Source organism: Pogona vitticeps, chromosome 5 (assembly GCF_051106095.1).
Source record: "Pogona vitticeps strain Pit_001003342236 chromosome 5, PviZW2.1, whole genome shotgun sequence".
Classification (NCBI taxonomy): Eukaryota; Metazoa; Chordata; class Lepidosauria; order Squamata; family Agamidae; genus Pogona; species Pogona vitticeps.
Genome location: NC_135787.1, coordinates 74823017 through 74840535, shown reverse-complemented (window position 1 = coordinate 74840535; position 17519 = coordinate 74823017). Strand labels below are relative to the sequence as shown.

The following is a 17519-nucleotide window of genomic DNA, read 5'->3' as shown; positions in this document are numbered from 1 at the left end:
TTTAAAAAAAGCGGAATTGTCCAGCTTTGGAACCTTGGTTATAGAAGGACATTTACTTGTTCCAAGCCTCAGGGTAGCATATGACAAAAGTACAGATGGAACCAACATTAGGAATAGATCCAGTGAAATAAACCTTTGATCCAAATAAATTACCTGTTGTACTTTTGGAAATTCTAACATTCTAAATGCAGGGTGGCACTGAAAAACATAATAGTCAAAAGGTCATGTGATAAAACCAATTGCCCTAATGGGAAACACTCTAGTAAAACTTCAGTTTAAGATGTAATGAACTCTAACCTGCAGCAAAGTATGTAACTGTTCCTTATCTATAACCCCCACAAAATTCATTGTGGAAGAAGATCTAGATCAGTCATGGCAAACCTATGGCATGCGTGCCACACAGAGCCCTTTTTGCGGGCATGCGAACCATAAGTCACCGGATTGCTGCTCCCCCCCTGCAGCCAAACCTCAGGAGGAGGCTGCAGCTGTGGTGCTGGCACATCGACAGGCAGTGGGCCAGGATCTGGAGCAGCTGGCGCTGAGAGCGGACCCAGAGTGGGGTGTCAAGGCACATCCATACCCAGGATTCCCCCTTCTGCTGCCACTTCCAGTTCCACCACCGCACACTGTTTTTTTTCCCCTTCATTTTTTTCAATTTGGGCACTCAGGCCCAAAAAGGTTTGCCGCCACTGATCTAGATGATAATATAAATGATACATAGAATTCTTAATGGCAGGTTTTGGCTTTAGTACAAAGGTGTAACTGTATCAGGACTCTCATGCATAATACAAGTTTCAAAGGCCAGGTCTAATGTTAAAGTTACTATACAGTTAAGGGCCACATTGAGTGCAAACTGATCAATTACAAGTGGCTGGAAAAAGTCCCCACTCACACTTGCAAAGGAATATAACCCTTTCAGCAGTTTGAATGGTGCAAGCTATTAGGTGTAGAAATGCAAGACTTTTTGATCATTTTAAAGATAAATAGTTTGGATTATACTATACCCTATTCTGTGTTAATCAATATGGGGAAATGACCCTCCCTTGACTCTGTGTATCACTTAGGTTAATCAGTACCTCCCTCCTCATCACAAACAAGTCTACACAAGTGAAACCATACCCTTGAAAACATCAAGAATTTTTCCTTAGATCTGAGGCTACAGTTAATACAAGAAAAAAACATTCTGGGTCCACATTGGACTTTAGACCAATGGTTCCCAACATTGGGTAACCCAGTTGCTCCTGGACTGAAACTCCTGAAAGCGTTCACCACTAGCTGTGCTGGCTGGGGTTTTTGGGAATAGCAGTCCAAGAACACCAGGGTTACCAAAATTGGGAAACACTGCCCTAGACAAATTCAAGAAGCCATGCATACTAGAGTGCTACTGTGGAACCCGAGGCTTGGGTCAGGAAGCTATGATAGGAGTGCTGTCTCTCCCTAGAACATCTAAGGGGACACAGACGCCTCCACCCCCTATTCCTCCTAGGTTAGTGCATCGAGGAGTCGATACCCAGGATTTAACCCGAGGCTTGAAGGGGTTAACGGTGGCCACCCAGACTTATCCTGAAAAGGCGGGAAAAGAAGAGATTGGGCGGTCTGTGGTGGAGGCAGGGGTGGGCGATATAAAGGTGAACCGGGACGACATCTCGGGTGGCTGGGAGATGATAAGGTCGCAGGACCTGTGGACCAGGCTATGGGAGCAAGTCCGGGGGTCCTAAGCAAGAGGCGGAGAGCCGAAGATGAAAAGGACTTCCCCAACGCCCGTCATGCTGGGGTGAGTCCGAAACCCGAGAGTGGTGACACAAACTAAGGGAAGAGAAAGAGGCGGCTGAGCGGGAAAGGGAAGCCAAAAGAGCATGGCATCTGGAGGAGTCGAAGAGATTGGGTTGCTACCTGGACCTTGGGGGGGCCAACCCAGGAGAAGGATCGCCGCTTTGGGGTTGGTCGGGGGACGAAGAAGCCACCCCATTACTAATGCCAGATGTGGGAGAAAAGATGCCCCCCGAAACTGAGAGGGTTTTGGCAGGTCCCTGGGAGCACAAATCTACAAACCCGTTTGAAATGGACATGTGGTTGCCCCTGTCTGAGCCGTTGCTCTCACAGGAGAAGTTTGTTCCAAGTTTACCTAATGTTTCAATCCAGTTATCTGAGTTAATAAACGAAGACCACACTTTTGATTTTAAAACGTCTCTTGCTTTATTTGGGGAAAGGGAGGTCCCGCAAACTGGACCCTCACAGCTACACATGCTGGACAGGTTCTAAAAGTGGGACATATCTAACCACATGGTGTGATCCTATGTAACTGTTTCTGCCTTCTGGTAGGAGACAATGAAACGTATCAGCCTTGCACTGGATACAACATTGGATTTTTCTGCTTATAGTTTATGCTTGGGGTATTTGCCTGTGAAATCAGACATTAGAAAAGGACTTTGGATTCTACAGGCAGGCGAGCTACCTAGCATACTGTCTTACAAGGCTGTAAGTCCCTTGCCATGCCACACTTAGAAAAGAGAACTTTTTGGACTTGACCCTGAAAGAAAGGCGCATGTATGGGGAGAAAGGGAAATGGAAGCTATATGAGCATATGGTCTAGATTCTTGGAACTACAGTATTTGATTGTTAACCTAGATATGTGAAGGAAACCCTGGATGTTTGTAACATATACAATGGAAGCCTTTGGAAAGTGCTTGGAATCTTCATCAGATCCAGAATACTGTGTCCAGGCTGTTAACCAAAGGCAGTTATAGTTAAAACAGAAAATTCCTTGTTGCAGCAGCTTCACTGGCTTCTAGTTTGTTTCTAGGCACAGTTCTACGTGCTGGTGATGACTTAGAAAACCTATACAGCTTGGTTTCAGACTATTGGAAGGACTGCATCCCCACATATGATCCTGCCCATGTCTTGAGATATTTAAATTGTTATAAACTGTATAATAGAGTACATAAACTGATTAACAACTAAGTGCCATCAAGTCAATTCTGAATTACAGGGGGCCTTTTCAGGGTTCGTTTAGATATACTTAGATTACTCAGAAGTGGTTTACCCTTCTCTTCTTCTAGAGGAACCCTGGGACTGTACATTTTGCCCAAGGCTACACAGGCTGGCTCTTCTTCCAGGAGGCACAGTTGAGAATCAAACTTGAAACTTCTGGCACTGCTCACTGAGCTATCCAGTCAGCTAAACTATTTATTACTGTTTTAATACTGGAATATACTTAGTTTTTTAAAGCTGGATCTGTTTTTAAATTTATGTTGTAAGGCGCTTTGGGTCCCACAAGAGAGAAAGACAGGATACAAACAACACAAAATAAAACAAAATAAGAAAAACATGAAAGCTATTATTCAGAAGTTGCTCTCTCTGTTATCTCTCTCCCAGGGTGTATTTATATTTTTGGTATATCTCTTATTCATTTTTAGTACCAATGTCTACAGTACTTTACTACACAGAAACAAAAATAAAAACCAAAAAACTCTTTGATATGGGGGGGGGGAGAAAAAAGAAAAAGGCAGAGCCACTTCCCACTCTCCTTTCAACCTTGCTATGCTGCAAAGGCAACTCTCCCCCCAACACACACTTACACATTTCCTCTGTTATCCCTGAAGTCAGGGATGAGGAGGAATTTTAGACCCTGGGCCTGAAACTGGACCTTCTGGAATTCTCTTTGATACACATTAACAACTTCCCACTGTCGCTGTATGTTCTTCCCCGTTCTAAAACGCTGAAATTCCTCTCTTCGGGATTAGTTACAGAAAGTAAGCATTTTGAACTAAAATATGTTAGTAACGTGGGCCTACCTTTGGCCTCACCCCGTCCCTGGAATGCACTCACACATCCATCTGAAACTGAATTATGCCCTTGGGCTGGCCAAGGCTTGTTCCCACCTGCCTCCATGGCTGACCTTCCAAAGCTTGGTGGTATGTGTACGTGCTACCTGAGACGATCCGTGCACTTCACTGTGACTTGACTCACTGTGCAGAGTTTCCCAAGATTTCTCTCCTCCTCCACTAGGTATGCTTCCTCTTCAACTTTTCCTCTTCATCACTTCTCCCTCTGTAATCACATTTTTTAAAAAAAGCAACATGTCTCCTTCAACATTCTCTCTGGTTTAGCAGTGGTTGCTCAGAGCCTTCCGTGCAGTTGTTGACCCTTTTCCTTACAACTGAAAGATTGTTGCTTTCCTGTAACTGCAGCTCTCTGAGAGTTTTCTCCACCTGTGCAGAATATTCTGGAATCTTCTAGAGCTGATCTGCAATGCTTTGGGTGAAAGCCCCACCCAATTCTCTACAGCTGTTGGAGTGCAGACCTGCTCAAGGCTCAGTAGAATCAGCTCACTAATATATGGTATTCTAACTGGTATTTGTGTATGTATTTTTGCATAAATAAATATGCAAATATATAGGCTGACATCTAGTTCATTCGTGTAGCAGTCTACAGACTACAGTAGGCCCATTAAATCAGCATATTTTTGTAAGTCAACACCTTTGTAAGTTCCTTTGCTACAAATAGACCTATTTTAATTGTGACTTACTACACTAAGCAACAGAATTTTAGCCATTGTGTACATATAAATATATATTTGTTTTATAACTTTGGCAGTGCTGCTGATCCCTTGGAGGAAGGGAGATGTTGGCAAGATGCCTGAGCAATTCTGACTTGTCTCAACTTAGTTTCAGTTTGTTCACCCTTATCCAGTCCATTACTGGCCCCAGAAACTGGTTTAGGACCAAAAGCTTCCCCTGGAATTAGGTGGAAAGGGGAAATAGAATTAAGTTGTATCTGCATATAAATGGTACTAAACCACGTCAGCACTTTTGTATGTCCCATTCATTCAAATGGACCTATTCTAATTGTATAGTGCCTTCAAGTCCCCCAGGGAGACAACTGAGAAGATACTGAAAGTTGTTGAGACGTTCAGCAGAACTAATAGGGGCAATCTTCCCCTGGCCAATCTAGTTCCTGCCATGGATCATCTGCCAAGGTGACCAAAGCAATCTCTATCCCATAGTAAGCCTTGAAGTCAGACTGAAGTGGATTTTGTTAATCTGTTGCACCCAGAAACCCCTGGAGCTAGAAAGCCACCACACACTCCAGCAGCTTGCGCAAGTTTAGACTGAAATGAAGGTTTCCTTTGCAAGGGATCTCTGTTGATCTGTGATGTTCTTGCTTAGAGTAGCATCACACATAAAATGGATTCTGATCTATACCTGGCCAGAGCTGATGTTCAGGCTGTTTCTGAGTTGCATCTTCCTTTGTTGACCAACAGTTGAAATATACACATGATCCAATTTACAGAAGTAAGCAGAAGGCAGTGTAGTCAGAACAATGTCATATACAGCTAAACAAACTGGAAACAGGGGATTCCTATCTCTTTAACATACAGTTAAAGTTAAGCACAATCTTAAACTGGATAATAGGTATAAAGAAGCATGGAGTACAGCTATTAAATGATGAATTAACATATGATTAAAATGGTTTGCTACATAAAAATAGTTTTATTTTATTAATATATGGGGAGATTTTATTAAATGTGTGTATGTGTGTGTGTGTGTTTAAGGGAAGGGTTGTGTTAGAGGTTCACAAGGTTCAAAGCAGTTTTGGAGGGTGGATGGGGCTCTGGAATGAAGGAACATTGGTTATACTGCATATCCAGATGGTCCCAGTGGTTCTTGGTTCTTTTCTCCACCTTATAGAGAAGGTGACTAGTCCAAAGTCATGCGGTGAGCTGTACAGCCTAGTATTTATTTATTTATTTATTTATTTATTTATTTATTTTATTTATTTAATTTATATGCCGCCCACTCTACCCAAAGTATTTGAACCCAGCTCTCGTTGAGTCTAGTTTAACAGTCTGACCATTGCATTTACATTGGCCCCCACCATATCAGCAAAAATGTGAACATGGTGAAAGGTCTAGAAGCACCCAATACAGTAAGAGCAGATAATCCTGAGCTAAGTGGATGGAGTAATGGCTGGAGATTGGAATTCTCCATTCTTATGGTACATACTCACTACATGTATGCAATACATAGGTGCATCATTGGCTTTTCTGCTTCTACTAGTGTGGGTTTTCCATCAAGGCCTTCCCACTCTAAGGGTTTTGAACATCCGAAATAAATATCCAGGTAAGAAAGAGAAGCAAAGCAACAAGGCTGTAGTGCAAGTGCTTATACCAGCAGCTGGAAAGATGGGTTCAACAGAGAAAGGGTGTCCTTCTTCTCATCATCATAAAGGTAAAGGTTCCCCTTGACATTTTTTAGTCCAGTCGTGTCCGACTCTAGGGGGCGTTGCTCATCCCGTTTTCAAGCTGTAGAGCCAGCGCTTGTCCGAAGACAATTTCTGTTGTCACGTGGCCAGCGTGACTAGGGAACGCTGTTTTACCTTGCCACCGAGGTGGTACCTATTTATCTACTCGCATTTGCCTGCTTTTGAACTGCTAAGTTGGCAAGAAGCTGGGACAAAACGACAGGAGCTCACTCCATCATGTGGATTTGATCTTATGACTGCTGGTCTTCTGACCCTGCAGCACACAGGGCTGCGGTTTAGACTGCAGCGCCACCACGCCTCACCACCATAATGCTGCATATTTGTGCCACACAACCAGAGAGAATTATGTGACCATTCAAAATTCTTATTCTAGCTTTGAAACTGCAATACTGTATGTTGCATGGCAGAAAACACATGTCAGGCAATCCATAAAATAGATTAGGTTGCTTTGGAATCTGAGACCTTTAGTTGGTACAAAATGAAGTTGGGATACAAACGTTAAATATTCATCCCCTGGCCCTGTAGTTACAGCAATGTTTAGGGATACCAATGTGTGTTCCTACCTTGCTTGACCACTAGGGGGCGAGAATGCATCATGATGCACAACAAAAGGTATACAGTACTGGCAAAATTGGAAGGATAAGAAAAAAAATCAAGGATATATATTGTGTTACTTTAAAGACAAATTTGCTTTAGTGTGAGCTTTATGGATCTAAATCCACTTCTTCGGACACATGGGATATGCTGGTCTCATTTGGAATTAATGTTAACTGCACAGCACTAGCTCTGTAAGTGCTGGAGTGGGATGTGACTTCTCAGCTCCAGGGGCTCCTGGATGAGATGGATTATTGAGATCCATTTCAATCTGGCTTCAGGCTTCAGTCAGACAGGGACTGCTTTGGTCACCTTGGAGGATGACCTTCACCAGGAACAGGATAGGGGAAGTGTGTCCCTGTTGGTTCTGCCGGACCTCTCAGCAGCTTTCAATACCATCAACTATGGTGTCCTTCTGGGCCCTTTCTCTGGGATGGGACTTGGAGGCACTATCTTACAATGGCTCTGTTCCTTCCTGGAAGGGAGAGCCCAGCGTGTGGTGCTGGGAGACTCCTGTTCAACATGTTGGCCTTTGGACTGTGATTTTCCTCAGGGGTCTGTTTTGTCTCCTATGCTATTTAACATCTACATGAAACCACCAGGAGAGGTGGTCTGGAGTTTTGGGGTTCAGTCGGTGTCACCAGTATGCTGATGACACCCAACTCTATCTCTCCTTTCCATCTAAACCCAAGGAAGCTGTTTCAGTTCTAAATCAGTGTCTAGTGTCAGTAATGGGCTGGATGAAGGTGAAAAAAAAGAAAAGAAACTTAATCCTTACAAGACAGAGAAGCTCCTGGTCAGTCAAAAAGCAGATCAAGGAATAGGTTTGCAGCCTCTGCTGGATGGGGTTACACTCCCTCTGAAAACATAGGCACGCAGCTCAGGAAGTTCCTGGATTCCTCTCTGAGCCTGGACGCCCAGGTTTCAGCAGTGGCCAGGGCAGCTTTTGCACAGTGAAAACTAGCTGCACCCATTTCTTGAGAGGTCTGATGTGCCATGGTGACACATGCCCTAATTACATCTCGGTTGGATTACTGTAACACACTCTATGTCGGTCTGCCTTTGGAAAGCATTCAGAAACTCCAACGGATCCAAAATGCCGCAGCCAGATTGTTAACTGGGGCTGCTTACAGGGGACATGTAGCCCTCCTGTTACAACAGCTCCACTGGCTGCCAATCTGTTTCCAGGCACAATTCAAAGGGCTGGTTTTAACCAACAAACCCTAAATGCTTTGGATCTAAGCTATCTGAAAGATTGCATCTCCTTCTATGAGCCTGCCCAGGTATTAAGATCATCAGGGCAGGCCTTTCTCTCAGTCTCATCACCCTCACAGGTGCATTCGGTGGGAACACGGGAGAGGGCCTTCCTTGTCGCTGCTCCCAGACTCTGGAACTCCCTCCCACAGGAAGCCAGGTTGGCCCCATCTTTACTGTCCTTCTTCAGGCAGCCAAAGACCTTTCTATTCAGGCAGGCTTTTCCTTAATGACTGGGGGTCTGAGAGGGGTTTTAAATAGACTGTTGTTTTAAATGTGTTTTAATATTGATTTTAGTTACCATTTTTATATAGGACTTGTTTAATTATTTTTTTTTAATATTTGTATACCTGTTTTAGCTTTTAAATACTGTTTTAGTGATGTAAGCCACCTTGGGTCCTTTTGGGGAGAAAGGGGGCTTACAAATATTTTAAATAAATAAATATAATAATAAATCTGTATGCATTGTCCTATTAATGAGGTTTACTGTTCATTTATATTTGAAGAAATGGATTATAATCTATGAAAGCTCAAACTGAAGTAAATCTGTTATTCTTAAAGCTGTTCCAGGACTTATTATACATTCTGAAACAGACTAAAAGTGTGATCAGAAGATGAATCAAATTGCATTTGAGAACACTGACAGTCTGGTTAGCTCTATTTGCTGGTGCTCAGACAATGTAGTGCAGATTGTGAACCAGCTCAACCCTCTTCCATCCCATTTGGACTTTTTTGATCTAGTGGCAGGGCTGTTCTTTTTATTTATTTTATTTTATTTTATTTTATTTTTGGAGTAGGCTGGTATGATTGGGATAAGATGGAAAAGTTGCTTTAAAGGGTCCCTTTCAAGATTGCACTCTGAAAGTGACCCTTTCCAGTGTGGTCCAATGCAATCTTTATGCCACTGTCTGATCGAATCCTTACGTGTCTGTTATAAACATAACACCATTCAGCTGCCAAAAATAAACTGTTGCAAAGCTTTGAACACATACTTTGGGGAACTAAGACCCTGCTCTAGTCATGCTAGCTAGTAATTCTGGGACTTGTTGCATAGACAGAAAAAACCCTATTTTCACATGTATTACCAGAACCGAATACTGGAGGGTGCCAGAGACTCTTCTATGAATACTTGTTAATGAAGATGACATAGCATGGTCTCTGGCACCCTCTAGTGGCTAGTTCTGGTAATGCATTTGAAAATAATTCCCAGCCCCGTTTCTTGTCCTCTCACTCTCTCTCTCTTTCAGCATCATCTGCAGTTTTCTGTATCCAGTATTGGAACCAATCCTCAGCACATATGCAGGTCCTACTGTAATTCCTACTGCTCACTTTCTTGAGCAAGCCACATGATGATTGGTGTTTTCACTCAATACATTTAAAGGACACCAAGTTTGGCACATGCAAGACTGGGTGATACCTCTTATTGGGCAACTTACTTTTTAAAAGGGAGTGAGCAGACTTCAAGCTGATAAGAGTCACAATGCTTTTTTCCTCTTTCTCTCCCATTGTGTCTTTGTTCTCTCATACCTGAGCACGGTCATTTTTAAAATGTTCTCCTACCCCATCTTAGCAACACCAGAAGGACGGACTGGTAAACCACTTTTGAGTACTGTATACTTAGAAAATTCTGGTAGATTTCCATAGATCAACTTGATGAATCACAATTATTATTATTGCCCCATTTTTTTCCAACCCAACTCCACCACAAGAAATGTATCCCTATAGTCAGCTTGCCATTGTAGCAGGGGTACCCCGCTCTGAGATATTCAAATTAGGCAACCCTTTTCTTGGACGCCAAGATGTTCCATTTATCACTATCTTGTGTTGTTCAAGGGACTACCCAGTAAATCAGAAGACATTCCATTCCTGCCGAAGAACTGCACACCTAATAATGAAGATGGCACTGGAATTGATAGATACCAGAAGATAAGGTATAGGTGACTTGTGACTGAAGTAGGTGGGAATGCCCCAATAATTTTGTGGGAGGGACACTCTCCTTGTTCAGTCCACAAGCTGTCCCTGATATTATGGCTAATTTGGAGAGAGAAATATATGGAATGCTCTTTATTATGTGTACCTTCAAATTTAATTTCACAGCTGAAAGTCACAGAATGAATGCCATTTACTCCAGAATGGGTATCTTGGTCCTTCTCAGGTTGATGGAATAATTTGGGATTTTTTGGTCCTCCAGATGTTGATAAATTGTACCTCACTTTCAGCCAGGCTAGCTAGGGCTGATGAGAACAGGAACAGGAACTCAACAAAACAGGGTGGTGGAGTAGAGATTCTTCACCCTTGTCTTATTCTGGCTGCTTCCTACCATGAGTCTTACTGGAACCATCAGAGCCATGGAGAACTGTGCTGCATTTCTCTCCCCCCCCCCCGTGTTAGGGCCAACTCAGCCCCCCCCCTCCCCACAGTGTGTACTGTCTTGTATCCCTTTTGGGGAAATGTTGATTGAGTCCAGAGCAGGAGATACAACCCTGAAAATTTTGAAAAACCCTCTTACTTGATTCATTAACTGCCCCTGTGAGGGGCGAGAAGAATCCCATCCTAAATAGAACAGGCAGGAATAAATGGAGTAAAATCCACTTGCTGTAGTTTAAGTTACAGATTTGTGGTTTGCGCTACAGAAGAGCTCTGATGTACTGCTCTGGAAATGTTTCAGGAATAACACAGTATTATAACTCCTTTCCCTGTCATAAGGGAAGACGGTTATAAAGCATTTATTACACAATCTCTTTGGTTAACTATTCACATCTCACTGCTTTCTCAGGGGGGGTGAGGTGAATGAAGTCTCTCTTTCCTGAGCTGGGGAGAGGCCGAGCGAGTCATGCGGTCTAGTAGCAGCCAAGAAACCACGTCAGCAGAATGGCAAACTTGGTAACAGGTTGATTGCGGTTGCTAGAATCAAGGCTGCGAAAACCCTGCCCAGAGTCAGCCCCACACAGAAAAGCCTGCCAAAACAAACAGAACATTGTACAATGTACAACAGACGCTGCCCTTGCACTCGCTCTGTGTCTGTTACAGAAATGTACCTTCCTAGAACCTCCCTCACAGAATCAAACCAGATCTCCTTCACCCTGGAAGTGTCAGAAACATGTAGAGTTAAGGAAGGGGGGGGGGGACAGGGGAGTTCAGTCAGTGGAATGCAGCAGAACATCTTGTAACTGTCTCCCATGGCTTGTGAGGGGCAAAAACATCCCTGTTTTCCTCTGTTAATCTTATATCTTAAGGTGGTGAGGAATCAATGAACATAAAACCTAGCGGGTTTATCCAAACACGTTAATTTTTAAGGAGGAGTCACACTTACAAATTAGTTAATAAACACACCAAGGTTATTGTTGCAGAGTTTTGAATATCTGGTTAAATTCTTCTAGCTGTGCAGCAGAAGTGCAGGGACTCACTGAGCAGAATAGCTTTAAGTTCTCCAAACTAGTACTGTACAACCATTTTTCCTCATCAACTGGCACTTACAGTCTCAGTAGAGTAAACTGCTGGATAGCTCAGTGGTTTAGGCATCTGGCTGCAGAGCCAGAGGTCGGGAGTTCCCACTGTGCCTCCTTGATAGGGGGTGAACTTGATGGTCCATAAGGTCCATTCTAGCTCTGCAGTTCTGTGATGACGATGGTGACAAATAACTCACTCTCAGACGTTGGTATGAGAAAGAATGAAAGTTTTCATTAGTTACACTAGAACAGATCAAGCAGCAAATTAACAAAACATGGCTGCCTGCAGCAACAGGTCTCAGTACACTTACAGACTGCAAACAGACTTATTTACTCCAACAGACAAGGGAGGGGGGAAGCTCTTAGCAGAGAGGTGTGGCTCTCTTTGAATTCAGAGGAAGGAGGGAAGCACTGGCTAATGCTGGATAGATTGACAGTCATCCCAGCTGAGAAAGATCCCACAGAGCCAAACCTACTGAAGGCAGCATGCGAGGTTCGAAAAAACTCCAACAGTTATATACTTAGAAAGCACTAATGCTAAATAATGGCTCAACTCTCATCACTGACTGTGCTGACTAATTCCTTTCTGGGAGGAAAAAGAAAGAAAGAAAGATTGCACACAGTAGCACAAAACAATTAATTAGGATGATACATTTTTTAAAAATGTGTATTGTTAAGAATCTAGTTTCTTCACTCTTTCTCTGAATAATATCCACATTAAACAAATGTGCTGTAGCATCTCACTTCTTCTGCAAAATTATTCTGCTGTATGTTTAAGGTTGAGTTGTTGATAGCTACATGATATGCAGAAATTTAACAGATGACATTTTCTCTCAGTCTGCTTGAATGGAAGCAGCAGCTTCAGCCATTATATTTCTGGGTTTCATTTAGTTATTAGACAAATAACATGCCAAGCAATGCTTCTACTGTTCCTTTATCCTTCCTTCCTTCCTTCCTTGAAAAGTGCTGGAGTTTTATTTGCAGCCTCACATGTTGTCTGTGGTTTGTGTGACTGGGAAGGACTTGTCTGGACTGAGATGATTGTCTATCCAGTACTAGCCAATTGTTCCTTCCAGGCCTTGAATTCAAACAGAACCCCACCTGTTTGCGGAATGCTCTTTCTCTCTCTTTCCTGAATTGATGGTAGTTCTTTGTTTGCTGTTGATCTGTTCGGTTGGTTGTGTGCAATAAAGAAAGCAGCATAAACAAGTCTGTAGCTTCAATTAATTGGAAGAAAAGATGTCTTTTTAAATTTTTCTCCTGTGATCATCTCAGAGGGAATTATTGAGATTCTGAGTGCCAGTTAATGAGAAAGGGATGGATTCTGGGAGACTTTGTAGCTAGTCTGTGGATCTCTGTCTTCCTGCATAGCAAAAGGAGAATTTTACCAGAAATTCAAAACTCTGTAACAAAAAGTGGAAAAAACCTGTGTGATGGCCCCGCTCCCTCTCCCATAATGACACAGAGTGTAGCTTCTGGAACAGGCTCATCATCTGAGCAATTAAACTCTTAAAGGGCCAACACAGCCAAGACATAAAACCACCAACAGAGGACACCAGGGAGTTAGCTCCACTCCCACAGTCTCTGGGGCCAGGCATCTCAAAGAACTTTTACTGGGAGGAGTGGAGCCCCATCTCCTCTACCAGTTTCAGGACCCCTTGTAGGTGCGCCAGGCACAGTGTTGCCACAACCGAGGTATTGCATGCAAATGGTCAGCTGTCTTTGGAGTTGAGTGGTGAAGACTCCTTCCCCTGCTACACCTCCATAGTCACAGCTGGCAGCTGCCATCCTGTAGGTGTGGTAATCCTTGTGAGGTAAAGGTAAAGGTTCCCCTTGACATTTTAGTCAGTCATGTTCGACTCTAGGGGGTGGTGCTCATCCCCCTTTCCAAGCCGTAGAGCCAGCGTTTGTCCGAAGACAGTTTTCCGTTGTCACGTGGCTAGCGCGACTTAGATTCAGAATGCTGTTTACCTTCCCACCGAGATGGTACCTATTTATCTACTCGCATTTACATGCTTTCGAACTGCTAGGTTGGCGAGGAGCTGGGACAAGCGACGGGTGCTCACTCCGTCACGTGGATTCGATCTTACGACTGCGGGTCTTCTGACCCTGCAGCACACAAAGGCTTCTGCGGTTTAGCCCGCAGCGCAACCACGTCCCCTAATCCTTGTGAGAGGCACACCCAAACTCTACCCAGACCTGGCTGGACTCTCCTGGACAGCGATGTATGGGGTGGGGAGAAGCTGCAGCCTGCCCTTCTGGTCCCCCATAGGCAGACTGACTGAGGCGCCTCTGGGATGAGATCACTTGCCCCTGTTGCTCCCTTTGCCACTGGCGAGCTGGTTGTTGGTTCTCAAGTTGCCAAGCCTCTCAGCGCTTAGCCTGGTCCTGACAGACCTGAGAGGTGCAATTTTAAAAAAGAAAGAAAGATAAGGTGCTTGGCTTCCTACTATTGTGATTATCTGACAACATTTGTCTGCAGCAGATGGATTTGTCTCATTTGCTCAGGGTCAGCCCTGACAGTCAGAGTGAAGCAAATGCCTCAGGCAGCTAATTTGGGGTATTATGAAAAGACAAGCTTCGCAATTTCATTTATCCCTGTAATATTTTTATTGCAAGGAAGAGGGGAAAAGGTGCTTGTGGAATTTTCTGCTCCAGATGGTAAAATAATTTGGCTGACCCTGAGTATTTTGCACCTTGACCCGGAGTAGACTGAAGGCACCCTATACTCTTCTGCCTGACACAGGAAAATGTCTTGCTCCAGCCCTTCTAGTCACTGTGCCTCTATAAGATAAATACTGTATAAGATAAATTGTCTAGAGGGCATAAGTCACACTAGTGTTGAAAAAGACTTTTGAGTCTGAGAAATCGGATTTGCACAGGAAGAAGGTCCTCATAGCCTGAAGACCAATCACAAAACAGAGAAAGCCCAAGTTGCAAATTACAGGAAACAAGAAAAGCAGCTGTTCTGACAACAACCAACAATCAGCACTTAAGGAATTTATTTTTCTAATGACAGATTACTGTTTTTGTAACTTACCAGATGTTATATTTGCTGTGGTGTCAGACGTGAGGGTATGGAATTATGACTACTTTTGTATCTTGATCATTTTAGGCAGGGATGGCCAGACGACAAGAAGGAGTGACCAGCTCCCAAGCCTAAGCTTGTCACTTTTTAAAATAGCTTTCCATTAAAAGGTTTGACATCACTCATTAGCCACACCAGACCCAGTGCTTAAATAATAAAAACTGATATTTTCTTTATTACAAAGTAACAACAATTTGGGAAACAGATCTAAGCTTCGGTTCTTTTGCAGTTGCAACCCAATAGCCCAACATCACAGCCTCCTTCTGTGAGACTTTTTCATCTCCGTCCTTTCCAGCCCTCCAGCCCCCTCCTCCTTTAGGCTCTTCTGGATAAGCGGGCCACATGCACCACCCAGCCAATCACGTCGCTTCCTTGTTACTTGGCAGATTGGACAGGGTTCCCAGTCACAGAAGGGCATGGGGCATTGGGTGCACATTGTATGATAATGCCTCCAACACATAAAGTGCATTTTGGGTCCCAATGTATTCTCATTTATTACCTTCTCTTCACAAGAGGAGAAGGGGACGACCGAGGATGAGATGGCTGGACAGTGTCTGCGAGGCAACCAACATGAATTTGACACAACTCTGGGAGGCAGTGGAAGACAGGAGGGCCTGGCGTGCTCTGGTCCATGGGGTCACGAAGAGTCGGACATGACTAAACGACTAAACGAAACCTTCTCTTCACAAGCTTTTGAGAAACCTGGGAGTTGTAGTTCAGTTAGGATTCTGAACAGCTTTTGGCAGACAAACTTAGTTATATATTCTTCAGTTTTGATTTTTGAATTAAAACTAGAAATTCTAGTAGTGTAGAAATTATTCCTGACTTTAAATGGCTAGACAGTTTTGCATTTCCCATCCTCATGCCTTTTCTTGTGGCTGTTTCTGGTTAGGAACGTTTCCTTCTTGTATGAAGCTGGCTATCCTAAACAACAAGGGATCACACAGTAAACTAAATGACATCAGGAGATTTTAGACAATCCGTCAGATTTGACCATGTGTTAATACCACTGTGACCCCACTATAATGAAATAAATGAAAGGAGCACTTAGCAGTGGAGACATTTCTCCTTTGGTTTAAAGAATGTCCATTAGTTACCAAAAGGAGTTTTTCAGCATACTATATTTTTCAGGATTCCCTGGGGAGAAGGCATGACTGCAAAAAGCAGGTTAGGTGCATCAGCACAGTGAAAGTGGTTTGACACCACTGACTGCCATGGCTCTATCCCTCAGAATCCCGTGACGTGTAAATCTCTGAGGTACTTCTCTGCTACAGGACTGGAGTCCATTCCCCTGTAGAACACCATTGGAGGTCTCTCATGCAGTGCTTCCCTTAACTACAGACCTTAGGATTCAGCAGGAAAGTACTCTGACAGCTAAAAGTGATAATAAAAGGCTACACCTGTGCTATTTAGATGCACTCTCAGTTTTCAATGAAGTTATGCCCATCTCTAAGGTGTGTGAGCTGTAAGAACTAAATATTGAAATAGCTGTCAGTCAAAGATATTTACATCTTACATATCACACACCTTAAAGAGTTGGACATATCTGCACTGCAGACTTAGAGTGTGTCTAAATTGTACAAGTGTTGCTGTTTAATGTCACTTTTATGAAAGCACATAAATTTCTCAAGGGTAAGCATAACAAAGATGCACAGAACATGTGCTTCTTCTTCGTGGCCTCTGTGAATGCACACAAATGGGTTCTGTGGCTGCGCTGAATGTCTCGGAAGATTCTAGAGCTAAAAGTAACAATTTAGTGGGATGTTCCCCCGTGGGGCACATGCTCCGCCCACCCAAGATTCCCGTCAGTTCTTTTTTCCACCAAGCTGATCGGACCTTCAGAAGAAAAGAGCCCTTTTTCTCTATTGAGCAATTTAGTACGACTTCCTCTTCTAATTATGTCTAAATTGATACCTTCTTATTTTCAATAATCTAATCATCGTTCCCCCAGTGAGTTTGTTCTATTTTTTGCCTTTCCTGCCTTTTGGCTTCCTGTCCCCCCATTTCTTCAACCGTCTATCCCTCTGGTTTCCCACTTATGGCCTATACAGCTCCATTCAAACGGTGTGTTGAGTGCTTGAATAAAATCCCCTCTTCTGATGGATTCAAGCTCTTCTTATTGTGTTTCAGGAGCAGCACCCCACTCACTCCTGCGCAGCCTGTAAAAAATTAACCAGACCAGTGTTCATATTGAGGCTCCAATAACTGAGATCCTACCTTTGGGAGAGATCCTTGAACCCAGGGACAGCCTCTATGGATGTGGTGAGATCACCCTCGGTTGAGCGCCAATCCCGACAGCTAGCTCCCGTTCCACTGATTCCATCTCCTCGACCTAAGGAGGGTGCTGATAAGTCCAAGCCTGTGTCAAAACTAAGGTCGGCTTCGACATCAAAACCTTCAGCTCGAACCCGCAAGCGGTCTGAAAAGAAAAAGGAGAAATCTATTGTTAAGAAGACAAAGCGAGCCAAATCTGTCCATCTCGAGCCCCCGCAGGTCACTTTACCATCACCGATTTTGCAAGAATCTTCTAGGGAGGCTCAGGACTCAACTTCTGAGAGAGAGGAGTCACATCCACCAGTGACTCAGGCTCCCGTCTCGACAGGCCGCCTATCTCCTAATGTTGGCCTATCTGTGGCTGAGTCACCGCCCAATCTGGCCTCGGCCCATTCCAGCCCTGCATCAGGGCGGGCAGTCGTCTTTTGAAAGTCCAATGGGAAGGATCCTATGTGACTTCTGCTTAGATTGGCAATGTGTACCCCTTTACATTGGATACTCTTCTGTTTGAGACCACACTCTCTCTGAAAAGCTGTTCAATCCAAGTTCGGTTAAAAGCTAAAGAATTCTAACAAGAGATATTAAAACTTTGAAAC

The 17519-nt window shown here is 43.6% G+C and overlaps 1 long non-coding RNA gene across 1 annotated transcript; it reads right to left on the bottom strand.

Moving 5' to 3' along the window:
* Positions 1–14796: 14796 nt before the first annotated feature.
* Positions 14797–16956, bottom strand: LOC144589414 (uncharacterized). Its single transcript, XR_013545503.1, has 2 exons — positions 15326–16956; positions 14797–15148 (listed from the first exon to the last, which is right to left on the bottom strand). It is a non-coding gene; the product is annotated as an uncharacterized LOC144589414 (long non-coding RNA).
* Positions 16957–17519: the final 563 nt, after the last annotated feature.